Source organism: Heptranchias perlo, chromosome 29 (genome assembly GCF_035084215.1).
Source record: "Heptranchias perlo isolate sHepPer1 chromosome 29, sHepPer1.hap1, whole genome shotgun sequence".
In the NCBI taxonomy this organism is placed as follows: Eukaryota; Metazoa; Chordata; class Chondrichthyes; order Hexanchiformes; family Hexanchidae; genus Heptranchias; species Heptranchias perlo.
In genome coordinates, this window is record NC_090353.1 from 22,523,160 (window position 1) to 22,540,428 (window position 17,269).

The 17,269-nt window shown below is 42.0% G+C and overlaps 1 long non-coding RNA gene across 1 annotated transcript; it reads left to right on the forward strand.

Moving 5' to 3' along the window:
* The first annotated feature begins 537 nt into the window (after nt 1-537).
* Nucleotides 538-2,663, forward strand: LOC137299765 (uncharacterized). The gene is made up of 2 exons (XR_010957975.1): nt 538-944; nt 1,884-2,663. It is a non-coding gene; the product is annotated as an uncharacterized lncRNA (long non-coding RNA).
* The last annotated feature ends 14,606 nt before the right edge of the window (nt 2,664-17,269 follow it).

A 17,269-nucleotide genomic window follows, 5' to 3' on the forward strand; every position in this document is an offset into this window, starting at 1 on the left:
CAGAGACCCTTCTCAGTCTCAGTGAAGCCTTCAGCTCGAAATGCTCAATGTGCACAGCTCTAGCAGGCTCACTAATGTCTTGGGCTTTCTGTTGTGTTGAGGATCATGCAGTTGGGTGGTACTCCCCCGGTCTTGCTCCTCTCACGATTACTGTGCACCGTTTCGTCCTGCGGAAAGAGAAGGTGAATTTTAGTGAACTGCTACGGAAAGGAGAGGGCAGATGTGTGGGGTTTGTGCTGATAGTGCATATGCTGAGAGTGAGAAGAAGTAAGATGCAAGCACGATGAGCATGTGTTGAATGGGATGTAAGTGTGTGGGGTATGAAGTGAGGAAGGAGTCCTGAGGGCAGTTGCTGATTCTGCTAAGGTTACCAAGTGAGAAGAGAATGCTGCTTGTAGCTGATGTGATGGAAGCAATGAAGAGGTGAGTGTGTGTTTGTAATGAGAATGAGCGGTGGTTTAGTATGTTCTTGTGCTGGGTGGTGCAGGAAGTGATGAAGGGAAGGGAATTGTTGAGAGTGGTGGGGGAGGGGGAAGGGACTGCTGCCATATGTTGTACAGAGAGAGAGAGAGAGATAGCTGTACACACCCCTTGCTACTCTATTGAGGACACTGAAACACTTCCTGCACTGTATCAGTACTTGGCATGACACTCCTGGAGCTGACAGTCTCTGAAATCTCTCTCCGTGCCTGACGGAGAACGTGTTTGGTAACCCTCCACTGCTGGGGAACAGGACTTTCCTCCTCGCCCTCACTTCTTCCATAAGCACCTCCAGGGAAACTTCGCAGAACCTTGGTGCCTGCCTCCTATCCATTTCGGAGAAGACTCTTCTTCCACCATCTTGAAAAGAAAACAAGCCACAAGGGAATGCAACCTCCCTTCATGAGGTGCATTCCCGTTTTAAATCGGCCTCTGAATGACCTGCTGGAAATTGTGCCCTGGAAGTGAGTGGGCTTCCCGTTGGGTCAGCCAATTCAGTGGGAAATCTGCCGGTGTACTTATAACTAGGCCTAGGAGTTAAAATACCCCAAGCTGAAGTGGGTGAGTTTTGAACTGAACTCACCTGTTGAAAACTGGCCAGGAGTTAAAGTTGGTGTTAGTGAGCTTTACAAACAGGAACATTTCAAAGTATTGCTACAGCAGTGCCAGAATATTACAGAGCCATTTTAATTTGACTCCTTCCTCAATCAGTCTGTAAGATCCACCGCAATAATGATTAGATTATTTATTATCAGTTTCTGTTCTTCAAAGCAAGAAGGAAAGTAAAGAAGATTAGTTTTCAACAGATGAAAAATTGTGTTCTCTAATAAGATCAGGAGCAAACATTGCTTGAACAAAACTGAATATTGCACGTAGCCACACGTTATTAGAAAAAAAGAGTCACTATTGAAATATAAGTGGTGCGAATGTCCGTTCTATTTAAATTAAAAATTTGTCATCTATTTTTCCTCTCTGATTATCTGGGGAAAAAAATGGAGAAGTTGCATCCATAAACAATTATTATTGACTATAAAGCAGAAATGTTACGGGAATATGGAATGCCAAAAGAGCCTTGATTACAAGTTGGAATGAGAATGACACTGATTAGATGAAATTTAGAAAGTGTGGTGCACTCTCAGCATTAGAAATATATTCCACAGTTTTGTTAAATAAAATTGTCAACATTGAGAATATTTGAGTTTGTAATTTATATGAGTTTTGTAAAAGGTAAAGTTCTGAAATAATACTATTTTTCCCTCAAATATGTTCTCCAATATGGACTTCTCACTGAAACATTTTTTTACAATATTTATATCTGTTAAGTAGATCATTAGCTGTCTGAGAAGCATGAAAGGATGATTGTTACAGATACACCATAACTGGATATTATTTTTTCATTCCAGCTAAATTGTATTCTGAAGGATTGCATCTTTCAAAAACATGCTCCTGCAATTTCATTAGTGGCAAATTATGAAGAAAACTGAACATTTCTTTTTTAAACAGAGGAAAATACAACCCATGAGACAGTGCCAATTGAAGCAATACACTGACCTCCTTCTGTACTGTAATTTCTATGATTCTGTGATTCTTTTTTGGGTGATCCATTCACCAGTTGCTATATTTTGCACCCAGATATTTTGATATTCTTAAATTATATGTGAGATTTAAATGAGCTATGAATTATATTATATATTCAAATTGGCCACGTCAGACTATAAAAAGGCTGTCTTTATGTTGCGGCCTATGGAATATGGATTCAGTAAATTCAAAATGACAGATGATTGTAACAGCATGCCCAATAATATTGACTCTACAATCAGGGGGAAGATTTGCCTTAGTGAACACTGTTATAGAGTTTCATGTACTGGAAGTTTAAAGGACTGAAGTGAAGTTGTTCAAGGTTACCGGCCAACATCTCAAAAACTTGAGGAAATATTGCCAAACACATAGCTAGACAATCTGAGGTGAAGACAAAGGATAAACCTCTGAGCCAATCATATATGGAAGGGAAAGAAGAAAGTAACAAAAATAACATAAGTAATTGATGCATAATTCTGCTGCTGACAGCACTATTGCCTGCTCAGTGCCTAAAGATTGTGAAGAATGTTGTAAGATGGTTTACCATGGCGACAGTACTCCATTAAAATCTGCAATATCTAATAAAATCTATATATAAATTGTAATTGTCTCAGCTTGATAACAGCTGTAAGGATCCAGGCCATTTACAACAACAGCAACTTTTTAACTAGGAAAACGTCCCAAGGCACTTCACAGAGACAAAAGGAAAATAGATGATAAGCCAAAGAGGGAGATAGTCGGAGTGGTGACTTGGTCAAAGAGATGAGTTTTATGGAAGGTTTTAAAGGAGGAGAGGGAGGTGGAGAGGCAGAAGGATTTAGGGAGGGGATTCCAGACAGCTGAAGGCACAGCTCCCAATGGTGGGGCAAAAGGAGGGGGATGCACAAGAGGCTGGAGCAAGAGGAAGGAAAAATACAGTGCATGGGATTGTAGGACTGGAAGAGGTTTCAGTGATTGAGGCAGGGGAAGGCGTGGAGGGATTTAAATAGAGCTATGAGAATTTTAAATTGAGTCTGGCGGTGACAAAAGTGCAAATGAGGGTTTTAATGGGGCTGGGCTGAGATAGGGTCAGAGGCGGGTGATGTTACGCAGGCTGAAGTAGGTGGCCTTTGTGATGGAGAGCATATGGAATTGGAAGCTCAGCTCAGGTTGAACAGAACGCTGAGGCTGCGAACAGTCTGATTCAGCTTGAGGCAATGACCAGGGAGGAGAATGGTATCAGTGGCAAGGGTAAGGAGTTTGTGATGAAGTGAAGACAGTGTTTAGCTGGAGGAAGTTCTGGCTCATCCAAGTCTGATTGTTTGTTTGTCAAGCAGCCTGACAACACAGAGGCAGTGGAGGGGTTGAGAGAGGTTGTGGTGAGACAGAGCTGGATGTCGTTGGCATACCCGTGGATACTGACTGCATGTCTGCATTGGGAGCCATGCCTTCAGTTGTCTAGGTCCTGCTGAATGGAGTTCCCTCCCTAAATCCCTCTACCTCTCTGCCTCTCTGCCTCCCTCTAAGATTTTCCTTAAAAGCTATCTATTTGACCAAGGTTTTGATCATCCTTCCTAATATCTCCAACTTTGGGTGATCATAAGGCGGCATATAGATGAGGAAGAGGAGAGGGGCAAGCATAGATTGATGCAGGGGTGGGAAGAGAAGCCATTGCTAGAGATGCACTGGCTACGAATGGACAGGTGAGCGTGGAACCAAGAGCAGTCCCATGAGGCTGAAAAACAGAGGAGAGGTGTTGGATGAGGAAGATATAGTCGAATGGTGTCAAAGGAGAATGAGGAGGGATAATAGTCACAGAAAATGTCATGTGTGATTTTGGTTAAATCTGTTTTGGGGCTGTAGAAGGGCCAGAAACTAATTTGAGGGATTCAAACATGGATTTGCGGGAGAGGTGGACATGGATGTGGGAGGCGACGATATGTTCAAGGACCTTGGATAGGAAAAAGAGGTTGGAGATAGGATGGTAGCTAGTGAGGACAGAAGGGTTGAGTTGAGGGGGGTGGGTTGATGATGGTGGCAGACAACATTTGAGGAAAGGGTACCATTTACAATATTGGCTAAAATGGGGCCAGGAAGAGAAGTTGGGTGATCAAGAGTTGAGTGGCAATGGGATTGAGGGAGCAGGAGGTAGGTCTGATGAATGAGATGAGCTTAGAGAGGGTGGTGGAGAAGATGAGGGAGAAACTAGAGAGAGAAAACGTTCAGGGCCAGGGTGGGGATAGGACTGTGTAGAGGTTTGGCTTACTGGTAGGGGGAAGGGAGGTAAACAGTAGAAGCAGCTGAATGGATGATCTCTATCTTAGAGACAAAGAAATCCATGAGTTCCTTGCACTTCTTAAAAGTGAGGGTGGAGGAGGCAGTGGAGAAGGTAAGTGAAGGGGAATTATGTAAAGTCTGCTGGCTATTTAAGTGTAGTTAGATATTGCAGTACCTCCCTCAGAAGTCTTAGGCCACTACCATAGCATGTCAGTTTTATATTGTTAATATTATTGAGCCTATTGGAAAGCTTTGTTATAGAGTTCCATGTAATGGAAGTTAAAAGGACCCAAGTGAACTTATCGACCAACTTCTATGGGCTCTTCTGTCCAATTCAATACTAGAAGATAAAACTTAAAAAAGCCTGGTGTGAGGAATTTCCACAATTACAAATCATAAAACTGCTCTTAGTGACAAAATTTCTTTGCAAAGAAGGCAAAATTTTCACCCACTCACTGATCCTTAGTGGTTTAATGACAACATTTCTATCTAACTGTGCCATCCCCTTCCCAGATGTGTGATATAACCTCAGATTCTGTTTTTGCAATTACCTGAATTTCAGACTTCCTGAATGTTGAACAAGGCTCATTTCTAATTCTTTGCTAGTTTTCAGCAGCTTGGGATTGTATACATAATGTGCAATTCACCCTGCCCTTCCATTATATTCTATATATACATTCATCCCCTTAGGTATAGCACAATGTCATGTGTGATCTAGTAGCCAGCACAATAGTTATTACTCATGCTGCACAGGATAGCTTCTGGTACTGACTCAGAACAAATGACATAAATTATGATTGACAATTTAAGACCTCTGTAGGGAGGGGAAATTTTAATTCTTTAGAATTCAGTTTTAGAGGATCCAGGTGGCCTAAAATTTGGTTATTCAGAAAGCTGTAGACGTGATCTCATCCTAAATTTTGTTGGACCATTGTGGAATGAATATGTATCTCGTTCTCCTACTATCTGTTAGAGAAAGTAAATGCTGACTCATTTTTATTCTGCCAGAGACTGAATATATCTTCCTCCCCTCACCACAGCACACATAGATAAGCCAGTAAACAACAGTACTAAACGACTGCATTGGACACCTCCCACTAGATCATCAGGAATTAGATATTTCCTCACTTGAACTGAAAAAAATGAATTGCATTTTAAATTTTAAAGCTGGAACAAAAAAAGCCACATTTATTGCTGTGCCTCTATATATAGACAGCCTGTGGCCTGGCAGAATACGCAGAAAGACAATCACCTGGAATTTCCACCAGGGCTCTCTCGATCTCCCACCATAAATTTGGTGGAAGATCAGCGGAAACCCTGCAGAAATGATGTTAATGGCCATTTACACCATCACTGCAGGGCTTCTGCCGAAGTTACAGCAGGAAATTGGGAGAACTCAGCGGAAATTCTACCCCAATGTGTATTCACAATATATTTTAAAAGGACAGGTCAATTAAAAATGATCCAAACTGCTTGAAATTGGCCTTTGAACCCTTCTACCCTGGTTGTATACGCTTACTACGAGGGCAGCACCAATAGGAGCTATGGATGTTTCAGTCCCAGACTCATGCTCATTTTGAGGGAGACACCCCCATTTCTGAACAATCACATCTTTTAATACATGTAGACTTACTTACTGACATGCTTACTGGCATATTTTGTATCAATCAGAATGAATGAAGAGTTTGTGATAATCCAAAACTCCTACGAGTCTAAAGCAGTCCCTGAATCCCCAACATGTCTGGCTACAACTCGCAGCTTCAGCAATTGGTGGAGTTTTCACATTCATAATTTTCCTCAGATTGAAAGACCACTTGCGGTGGCAGCAGAGGTCCTTAAAGAGAAAAAGAAACCAAATATAATAGTAATTAAATTCAATTTCCCATTAAATTCTCATAAAAATATGTAATCGTGTTTAAAACCGACACTTTTTAAACTTGTTAATATGCGTAATAGATGTTGAGCAAATTACTCATGGGTGCATTATGACTCATGGGGGTAGGTTTTGGTCTGTGCCTGGACGCCTAAAAAAAAAGCCCCCATGAATTTAGCAGTAAGACCAATGCCTGCGCAGATTGGACGTAGACCGTCCTATTGCTAAATTGGTATACTTTGTGCCCGTTTTACGCTCGAAAAACAGGTGCAACGCATACCAATTTCTACCCCATATTCTACAATGTTACCATGGAAATATACATACTTTTCAAGATTTAGCTTCCTCCATTTCCAAAGGTTTCACCGTAGAAATTATTGGCTTACTTCATCCCTAATAATTTCTCATTTGTGATGTAGTGTGGTGCTTTGTTAGAAGATTCATAGAATCATAGAAAGGTTACAGCATGGAAGGAGCCATTTGGCCCATTGAGTCCGCGCCGGCTCTATGCAAGTGCAATCCAGCTAGTCCCACTCCCTCGCCCTATCCCCGTAGCCCTGCAAAGTTTTTACTTTCAAGTACTTATCCAGTTCCCTTTTGAAGGCCATGATTGAATCTGCCTCTACCACCCCCTCAGGCAGTGCATTCCAGATCCTAACCACTCGATGGGTAAAAAAGATTTTCCTCATGTCACCTTTGGTTCTTTTGCCAATCACCTTATATCTATGTCCTCTGGTTCTTGACCCTTCTGGCAATGGGAACAGTTTCTCTCTATCTACTCTGCCTAGACCCTTCATGATTTTGAATACCTCTATCAAATCTCCTTGCAACCTTCTCTGTTCCAAGGAGAACAACCTCAGCTTCTCCAGTCTATCCACGTGACTAAAGTCCCTCAACCTTGGAATCATTCTGGTAAATCTTTTCTGCACCATCTCTAAGGCCTTCACATCTTTCCTAAAGTGCGGTGCCCAGAACTGGATACAATACTCCAGTTGTGGCCGAACCAGTGTTTTATAGACTTATTTTCCTGAAAAATAACTCAGGAAAACCTACTTCCAGCTTTTTAAAGGAACATTAGGGAGTTGATAAGCTGAAACTTTCTCCAGCTCAACATTGGCAAGACAGCTATCCATTTGGGTGCACCACAAACTTTGCATCTTAGCTCAAAATTCCATCCCCTTTCCCTGCTGCTCATTCAGCTGAACCTGGTCTTGTACAACCACAGTGGTCTGTTTGAACCTGAGCTGAGCCTCAAATCTCAAATGTAGTCTATCAACAAGGCAGCTTACCCCTGCCACTGCTGAAACCCCCATTCAACTGTTCTAATACTCACTCTCTTGCTGGCTTTATAAGCTTCACCCTACACAAACTCCAACTCACCCCAATCTCCGCTACCCACATCCTATATTGCACTATATACCATTCTCCTATCAATTCTGCCCTTAGCAACTTTCACCAGCTCCCCAACCCCCAGCACATTGATTCCCTTGTCTATAAATCCTTCTATGGCTTTGCCCATTCCTATTTATTCAACATTCTGTAGTCTTAGGTACCAGCTCACACTTTCTGTTCATCCATCACTGGGCTTCTGTATGTCCCTCCTTCTCTCCGATCCACCATCAGTGGCAGATACTTCTGTTACAACGTTCCACCACTCTGGAATTTCTTTCCCAAAGTCTTCCATCTTTCCCCAGTTTGAAAAGCATTCTCAAAACCTACTTCTTCACTGGATGGTTTGCACCTCTCCGAATGCTCCTCTCAAACTCCTGCTTGGTGTCCAGTTCCTCTTTGTAAAGCATCCTGCAACATTAAAGGTGGTATTTATATCTCTGATTCATGTACACTCGGTAGCTTCACTTCATTTCAGATTGATTGCGACTATGCAAAATTGGTCAGGCGTGAGCTGAGATAGGTGGCAAACCATCCTGACCTCAGCAGATTTTAACTTCCGGGCCTCACCTGCATGCCTCTGGTTAGCTTCCCATCAAAATCGGCAGGAAGTGGAAGCTCGCCAGCGAGCGGGAGGGCAATGGCGGGTAGCACTTCTGTTCCTCCTGACCCCGCAAGGAAAGTAAAAAAAAAGTAAAATCACTTACCTTTTTTGGCCTCTTCTGGCCCTGACTTCTTTTCCTGCTAGGTGGACCTGGCGGGTAAGCCATAATAGCTTCCTCACTCAGAGATATGGTTACAATAGCAGTCAGGCCTCCATCTCCACTGCTCAGAAGAGCAGGTTAAAATCGTAGCCCATGGAATCAGTGCAGTTCGCCAGCGGGTGATCCCTTGGCCGATTTTAACTGCCCACCTGTCCTGTTTCTGCCAAGCGGGCAGGGTTAAGATTGGCCCTGTCTCTCTCAGAACTGGTTTCAGCTATGCAAATAACAAATCATGTGGTTGACCTTTTTATATTCTAGCCTAGAGCTACTCAGCAATGAATAGTGATCCCCAAGTGCCTGTCCGACTGCAATTACACCAATATTGCTACATGCAGCAAAATCACAATTACATTAATATTGGAATTATCGCTTATAACGGACAAAAACACCCATGCATAAACCAATCGGTTGTAAGCAGCTTATACTTAACTCTTTTATATACAAAGGAACTGAGACCAAGAACTCATCACATCTTTTCACTGAAAGAGACACTTAACAGCAGTTCATTTATCTGGGCAAAGTTATTGTGAAGGCAACGTGGGTGAAATTGGACATGGGCGGTGACGCAAAACCGACGGTATCGCGTTGTTTGCCCGTTACATGCCTCGTCCAATATTCAGTCCCATTGACTTCAATAGAACTGAATGCCGGGCGTGTCGTATAACTGGCGGCAAAAGTGATTCTGCCTGTTTTGCTTCCCCGGCCATGTCCAATTGCACTCCCATAAACTCTTACAATCTGCCACTAAAATTACAATTTTGCTGAATAAAAATATAGAATGCCCTGTATATTGCTGATGGCCCATTACCACCCATTATAGTTGCTTGCAAAACACTTTACCAGGGTAGTAAGCATGCATGCTAATCATGCCGCAATGATGCAACTGTTTCACTTACTGAATCTGTTATAACAAACGTGTAAGATGGAATGGAAAACCAAAGTGAAAATACAAAAAGTTTATTGTTAAAATTTGGACAGCAGCAGCATTTGCTGTAGTGTGGGCTTCCCACAGTGGGCAATGTAAGCAGAGGGCTTCAGGCTGTACCTGGAGCTAAGTCTGTATCGACATTATCCAATAAAGTCACTTTAAAATTCTTAAACGTGATGCATGTCAGGTTAGTCAGTTAAAGAAACAAGATGGCAAATAAACTAGACTAAAACAAATATGAACTGTACACATGCAAATGAGTTTGAGGGGATTAACGTTGTGCATTTACTTGTACCTCAACTTTGTTTTGTTTCCAAATAAACACACTTTTACGTTCAGAAACCATTTGCAAAATTAATTTATGCAAATTTCGAAAAATGCTTACGTTAAGATGGAAATCTAGAGCATCAGACATAGAATAGTATAGAAAGTACCAGCGAGTGAGTTCCAAAGCCTCAACCCTGAGATGGAATTTCTCTTTAACTTCTTTCTCAGTAGTTGTGTACTATGTAAGAGGTAATTTTACAAGCTGCACTGCCAGTGGGAAGCCTTACATGCCAGCAGCACAAAAAGGAATTCAGGCGTGCACTCTGGCCATATATTAATTTAGTGAATCTATTTTTTTGGCAAGGAGAGGGATTAATGTTGGTGACTGTTTCTATAGCAGACTGATGTGTGGTAACATTGCTGCAGCAAAAGGAAGATGAGTGCTGAGTGGAACATGATGCTGATTTAATGGTAAGATCTGTCGATGATATTTGAACTGACAAATAACAGCATCATGTGGCACTGTGATATAATACTGTATATTTTAACACTGAGAAATATTAGCATGTATTGACACATTGTGAAACATTGGTGCTTTTGACAATTTTTTTTTGATTTTATTACCTAAAGTACTACTGCAGTCTTCAAAGATTAAGGGCAGTTGACTCCAGATTAATGCATACCTGATTTAAGCATGATGTGGAGATGCCGGTGATGGACTGGGGTTGACAATTGTAAACAATTTTACAACACCAAGTTATAGTCCAGCAATTTTATTTTAAATTCACAAGCTTTCGGAGATTTTCTCCTTCCTCAGGCAAATGTTTCAAGATCTTGAAACATTTGCCTGAGGAAGGAGAAAATCTCCGAAAGCTTGTGAATTTAAAATAAAATTGCTGGACTATAACTTGGTGTTGTAAAATTGTTTACAATTGATTTAAGCATGATCCTCATCCAAGTATAGAATTCCAGTGTGTCAAATCAGTTTCCCCTACATTGCCATTGTATAGAATTACTGATGTCTCATGTTTTTATTTTCACATGGAACTATAGAACACAAATATAATTTACACTCCAAAAAGGTATAAATATATAAAAGGGTAGAAATTGGCATGTGTTGCACCTTTTTTTTGGACGTAATTCGGGCACAAAGTGTACCAATTTATCAATGGGATGACCTGCGCCCAATTATCCTAGACGGATGCCTAAAACAGGCATTAGACCCCTTGAATATGTAAAGTAGGGACCTAACGCCTGTTAAAGCACCCTTTTGACAAATTGGGCACTGATGGGCGAGGCAGGTGTCAGGCCTGCCTCGATCGGGACTCTTTAGTGGCCCCCATGGTCCCCAAACAAAGATAAATTTTTGAGATGGAGCCAGTAGGAGGAGGTCTGCTCCCCTGACTCCACATGAGGCACTATCGCCCTCCCCACCCCCCTCCATAGCCCGCCCCAACACCCCTCCCAGAGACTTATCTGAAGGCCACTGCCGCCGAGGCAAGTGCCCCAAAATTGATGTATCCCAGTCGGGCAAGTGGCCTGTGGAGGCACAACCTGAGCCAGCAGCTCACCTCAATTACTCAGATGAGGTCCTTGGATCAATTTCTGTCGATCGTGAGGTCTCTTGCTTCGGGCGTGCACTGCCTCTGCAGCACCGGGTTTGGGCCCAGATTAATTTTTACCCCAAAGAGTTCAAAGAAAATATGCAAATATATCACTGCTCAACAAATCAGCAATGGAAACACATTGGCCAGGAATTTCCTTGGAGCTGCTCCCGCTCCGTTCTGGAAATGTGGCGGAAATCCCGCATAAACAGGGTTTCCACTGCATTTCAAGCAGCTCCAAGGAAGATCGTGGTCATAAATATAAATAAATGCTAACAGTTACTCAGTTAATCGGTCCATTTAACTCGCCATTAAGTTGGTTGAATGGATTCTGGACATTCATATTCAAATATATGACTTATTCTTCCCGATAGCTCAGTGCGTGAATGGACTGCCTAGTGTAATACTGAGTCATACAGACCAGGGGCTCCCAGGCTGTATCACCTGTCTGCTGGGTTAGTCAATCTCAGCCATGGTAGTAGAAATGGGCAAGTAACGATACCCCATGTTGACTAGCCTGCTAACGCTCACTTGGGTGAAGTACCAGTTGAGTTCCAGCATCTGTGCAACTGTATAGTAGAATGAATCAGATCTTTGGCGAGAGAGAGCCAGAGAGAGGAGAAAAGGAAAAAAATAGGAGAAGGAAGAATTCCTCATCCAGCATGACACTTAAGAATAATCTTGATCCAAGGATAAAATGTTTTCCCCATCATTTCACTGACTATAAGACTGAATATTGTTGGTCCAGCACATGTCAACTATCTCTCATGGTGACACTTTTTGTAAAAGATTTGCAGCATTAAGTTTTGATTTGGATTCAATTGCTGTATTCTGCATTTGATGTTGTCTACATGGATTTTAGCAAGGCTTTTGACAAGGTCCCACATGGCAGACTGGTCAGTAAAATAAAAGCGAATGGGATCCAAGGGAAAGTGGCAAGTTGGATCCAAAATTGGCTCAGTGGCAGGAAGCAAAGGGTAATGGTCGATGTGTGTTTTTGTGACCGGAAGGCTGTTTCCAGTGGGGTTCCGCAGGGCTCAGTACTAGGTTCCTTGCTCTTTGTGGTATATATCAATGATTTAGACTTAAATGCAAGGGGCATGATTAAAAAGTTTGCAGATAATACAAAAATTGGCCGTGTGGTGAATAGTGAGGAAGAAAGCTGTAGACTGCAGGAAGATATCAATGGACTGGTCAGGTGGGCATAAAGTGGCAAATGGAATTCAATCTGGAGATGTGTGAGGAAATGCATTTGGGGAGGGCAAATAAGGCTAGGGAATACACAATAAATGGTAGGATACTGAGAAGTGTAGAGGAACAGAGGGACCTTGGAGTGCATGTCCACAGTTCCTTGAAGGTAGCCGGACAGGTAGATAAGGTGGTTAAGAAGGCATATGGGATACTTTCCTTCATTAACTGAGGCATAGAGTATAAGAGCAGGGAGGTTATGCTAGAAATGTATAAAACACTAGTTAGGCCACAGCTTGAATACTGCGTACAGTTCTGGTCACCACATTACAGGAAAGATGTGATTGCAATAGAGAGGGTATAGAGGAGATTTACGAGGATGTTGCCAGGACTGGAGAATTTTAGCTATGAGGAAAGATTGGATAGGCTGGGGTTGTTTTCTTTGGAACAGAGGAAGATGAGGGGAGATTTAATTGAGGTGTATAAAATTATGAGGGGTTGAGATAAAGTGGATAGGAAGGACCTAGTTTCCTTAGCAGAGAGGTCAATAACCAGGAGGCTTAGATTTAAAGTAATTGGTAGAAGGATTAGAGGGGAGTTGAGGAGAAATTTTTTCACTCAGAGGTTGGTGGGGGTCTGGAACTCACAACCTGAAAGGGTGGTAGAGGCAGAAACCCTCATCGCATTTAAAAGTACTTGGCTATGCAGTTGAAGTGCCGTAACCTACAAGGCTACAGACCAAGAGCTGGAAAGTGGGATTAGGCTGGATAGCTTTTCTTTGGCCGGCACAGATATAATGGGCCGAATGGCCTCGTTTTGTGCCGTAGTTTTCTATGATTCTATTCTATGAAACAATGAAATGGGAAGAGGTACAAGATCTTTAGTTTTGGCCCATAGGAGTCCCGATCCAGCCATAAATGTACTGGAGGGTTAATTATAGATTTAGCAGAATTCAACTGCCTTTTCTTTTTATCCTCTCAAACAAATCTTTGTTGTGTCTCGTGATGTTCATATAGAACTATAGAAAACGCAAATAACTTACAGCCTAAGAAGATGCAAAGGCATAAGAGTTGATATGCCACTGAATGTCAAGGGCAGGTGGTTAGGTTCTGTCATGTTGGAGATGGTCATTGCCTGGCACAAATGTGGCGCAAATATTACTTACCACTTATCAGCCCAAACCTGGCTGTTGTCCAGGTCTTGCTGCTTTCGGGCATGGACTGTGTCACTATCTGAGGAATTGCAAATGGAGCTGAACACTGCAATCATCAGCGAAGAGCCCTTCCGAGATCTCTGTGGTTCTCCAATTCTGGCCTCTTGCGCATCCCCGATTTTAATCTCTCCACCATTGGCGGCCGTGCCTTCAGCTGCCTCGGCCCTAAGCTCTGGAATACTCTCCCTAAACCTTTCTGTCACTCTACCTCTTGCTCCTCCTTTTAAGATGCTCCTTAAAACCTACCCCTTTGACCAAGCTGTCCTAATATCTCCTTATGTGGCTTGGTATCAAATTTTGTTTGGTAATGGTTCTGTGAAGCATCTTGGAACGTTTTACTATGTTAAAGGCACTGCATTAGGTTTAGGGTTAGGGTTAGGGGAAATGCAAGTTTTTGTTGTTATTGACAGAAAATGTGCAAATATACCAGTGCTGAACAAATAAACACAAATAAATGCTAACTGGCACTCCAGTTAATCAGGCCATATAACCTGCATATCAATTTGAATCAATTGGTTCTGCAAGGTACATATTCAAATCCATGAATGATGCTATTAAAAGTTATACAACTAGGTCACTTTGTGTGGGATTCTTTCCTCAGTTGTGTGAGGCTGTGACCTGCCTCAAGGCAGCTATCGCTGCTCATACAGACAGAGGGACCATTGACATCTGATATCACATCTGCCAGTATAAATGATGGCATCCTTCGGGCGAATAAGCAGGGTGTGAAACATTATCAAACCTAGCTGACTGAGAGTTGTCTGAGATAAAGGCGGAAGATCAAAAACAGTAAACATAATCCTTTGTCTTGTCACAAAATGCCCTTTCCATACGCTGGCTTATTTTTTGATTGCTAAAATATAGCCCAGTAAACGTGCTGTAATTATTATGTACCACCTCAAAACAGATCACCAGGAAATTAATATGACATCAAGATTAAATTTAAAAAAAAATCTAGGCTTCACCACGTGTTCAATGGATTAGAATGAATTTCACATTACTGTAACTATTTTACAACTCCTAAAAGAGCATATTTAATCTGCATATTTACAGAAATATGTGGCTATCATGGAACGTGTTATTAAAATGTTATTGGTTTAATTTATTATATATGTTGGAGCTAAATGTTGAATTATGGCATCACTTTCCTGAATTAGTTGAGACAAGTTTTGCTTTTCAGTGATTTATGATTCATGATGTAAAGAGCTTACTTTGATCTTAACAACGTAGTGCTGAGCTTGGATAATTTCCTTTGGTTAAAGAAACATGCAATCACTCAATTTTTCCTTCCATTTTTCACTCCATCTCTCCTGAAGGCAATAGGTCCGACTTGGATATAGTTCGACACGCACTGGCAACCTTCTGGTCCCAAGTGACCCTCTTCATGGGTGGGCCTTCACACTCAATCTTGACAGATTGACCTAGGCTTTCTGCCCCACCTCCTTGATTCGGGTCCATCTCTGGTGGGGTGGGAATTGCTCCTAACCTGGAGATGCTCCTCTGACCCTGGCAGTATTTTTGGCCCCAACCTCCACCAGGGATTTACGCCAGTACTGGGATTGTAGAGATGCTAAGTGGGGATAAAGAGATGGTTGGCGAAATGCCCTGTTAGAAAATGTTTTTCCATTTAAAAATTTTAAAGTTCACTCTCGGAGCCACACTCTTCAATTACTCGCAGAAGCCGCTCTTTGAATTCTCTCCCAGAGCCCCCTCTGCTGAACTCTGAATTCCAGATGCCAGGGCCCAACAGGCAACTCCTGCATCCTGCGTTCCAAGAGTACAAATGGTGGAAGGCATGGCAGAGGCAATGTTTCCCTCATTTACATGTCTTTGACATATGGACAGGTGCAGTCCCCCCCACCCCCACCCCAATGGACCAGTCAGCAGAAAACTTGGAGGACGTGGGCAGGCAGCAATGCACATCCCTGATTTGCAATCCATCTCCATCCACTCTAGATCCAATGAACATTCAGTAGGTGGGAGGCAGAAAGCTTAGGTTACTATTTGACTATGGAGGTCATCACATCTGATTTCATTTGGCTTTCACCAAACATCCATACACACAGATAGACTTCCCAACATGGATCGCTGGATAGCAATCGGGAATGGAAATTCTGGTTGATTTATCCCGTCCTTAGCCCAGGAACTTTTGCAGTGCCCCCATCGCTGTCCAGATGAAATCCTCCAAGCTATGTAAGTCAAGAAATACTTGTTGGAATAGAATATAAAAATAAATAGTCCAGTGTTATCTCTGTACTGACTTGAATTACTGTCCCAGTTACACTGCTTGTTTGATGTTGGTATAGCACAACCTTTTGCACTGACACCAAGCACACAGCAATGCTGCCAACTGGAATTAATCGGAAGTTTGGCACTAACACCGCACAACTCCAGGGAGTGCACAGCATGCTTTTAAACTTTATTGCTAATTTAAAAAAAAAACTCAGGTGGCCTGCTGTATTGCCAATCAATTTCCTATGAAAAATGTTGACTATCCCATCAGCTCTTTTCGATTATTAAAGTCCATGGCTGAAAATCAGCACTTCGAAGCTTTGTTTTGAGTACACATATTGAGCTCTGTTTTCCTCCATTTTACAGGCAGGAGAGCAATGCAATATAATCCTAGCTCTATACTCACATTGCCGTTAAATAGCTGTACTAGTTTGTCGAGTATTACTGAGATAATACTCAGCAAACCTACTGTGGGGGATCGTGGATCTATACAAAGGTCCCACATTCCTCATTTAATTCAATTTCTGCAGAATCACCATCACTGAGCAAATTGTCGCAACAGCAGAGGTAACATCTGGATTCCTTCATTTGATTTTTAAAAACATTTTACAAGAACTGTAAAAAGATACATCAAAAATTCCTACTTTAACAAGATTTGGCATATTAATATTATTTTAGCACCCCCCAGGATCAGTCCCACAAAGCTGCCCCACTGAACACACAGCGAAAGCAGTAGGTTGTTTGGACATAGCACACGTCGCAGCAGTAGTGGCAAATTTTACACATTGAAAACCAACCAACCAAAGGTTTATTTCTACTCTGGAGCATGTACATATAGAAACTTCAGCAAATTCAATACTGAAATAGGAATTAACTAACAAGAAGAAATTCACGCAATAGATCAAACAGGCAAAAATGCATCTTTTTTTCATTGCTTAATGGTGAGGAGCTTCCATTTAAAGTTTGCCTTTATGTTTAGGCCATACCTTGTATGTGTATGTACATGACTTTATGCAGAGCACAAGGGATTCAATTAGCAGATCAATTAAAGTGTTCACAACAAGCCTGTTCACTATAAAAAGTGATAGTGCCTGCTGTCAGTTCCTTTGGCATTTATCTTGTTGTTGGCAGGGCTACATTCTGCTTCTCAATGTCAGATGGCAAGAAAATTAATGATCCCTTTTTCTAATTTTTGGAGTTTTATCACCATATATCTTGCCTTTTAAACACTTCCCCTCGCCTCCCCCCCCAGTTTATTTGATTACTACGAGTGAGAATTTGGAAGACTTTGTAGGTTGTTTTGTTTTCAACCTTGAAAAGGCAAACCGCACTGCCAACTTTGTGTTGCAGCTCGTATCAAAGGCCTTGACGTGCACATCTCTATCTTTTCAACCTGACAAACTGGTTTTATGAGCCAGAAGGCTGAGTGTGAGTTCTTTCAAGAATTAATAACAATAGTGGACCTCCAGTGGAGATGATCATGGGGAGTTAGAGGTT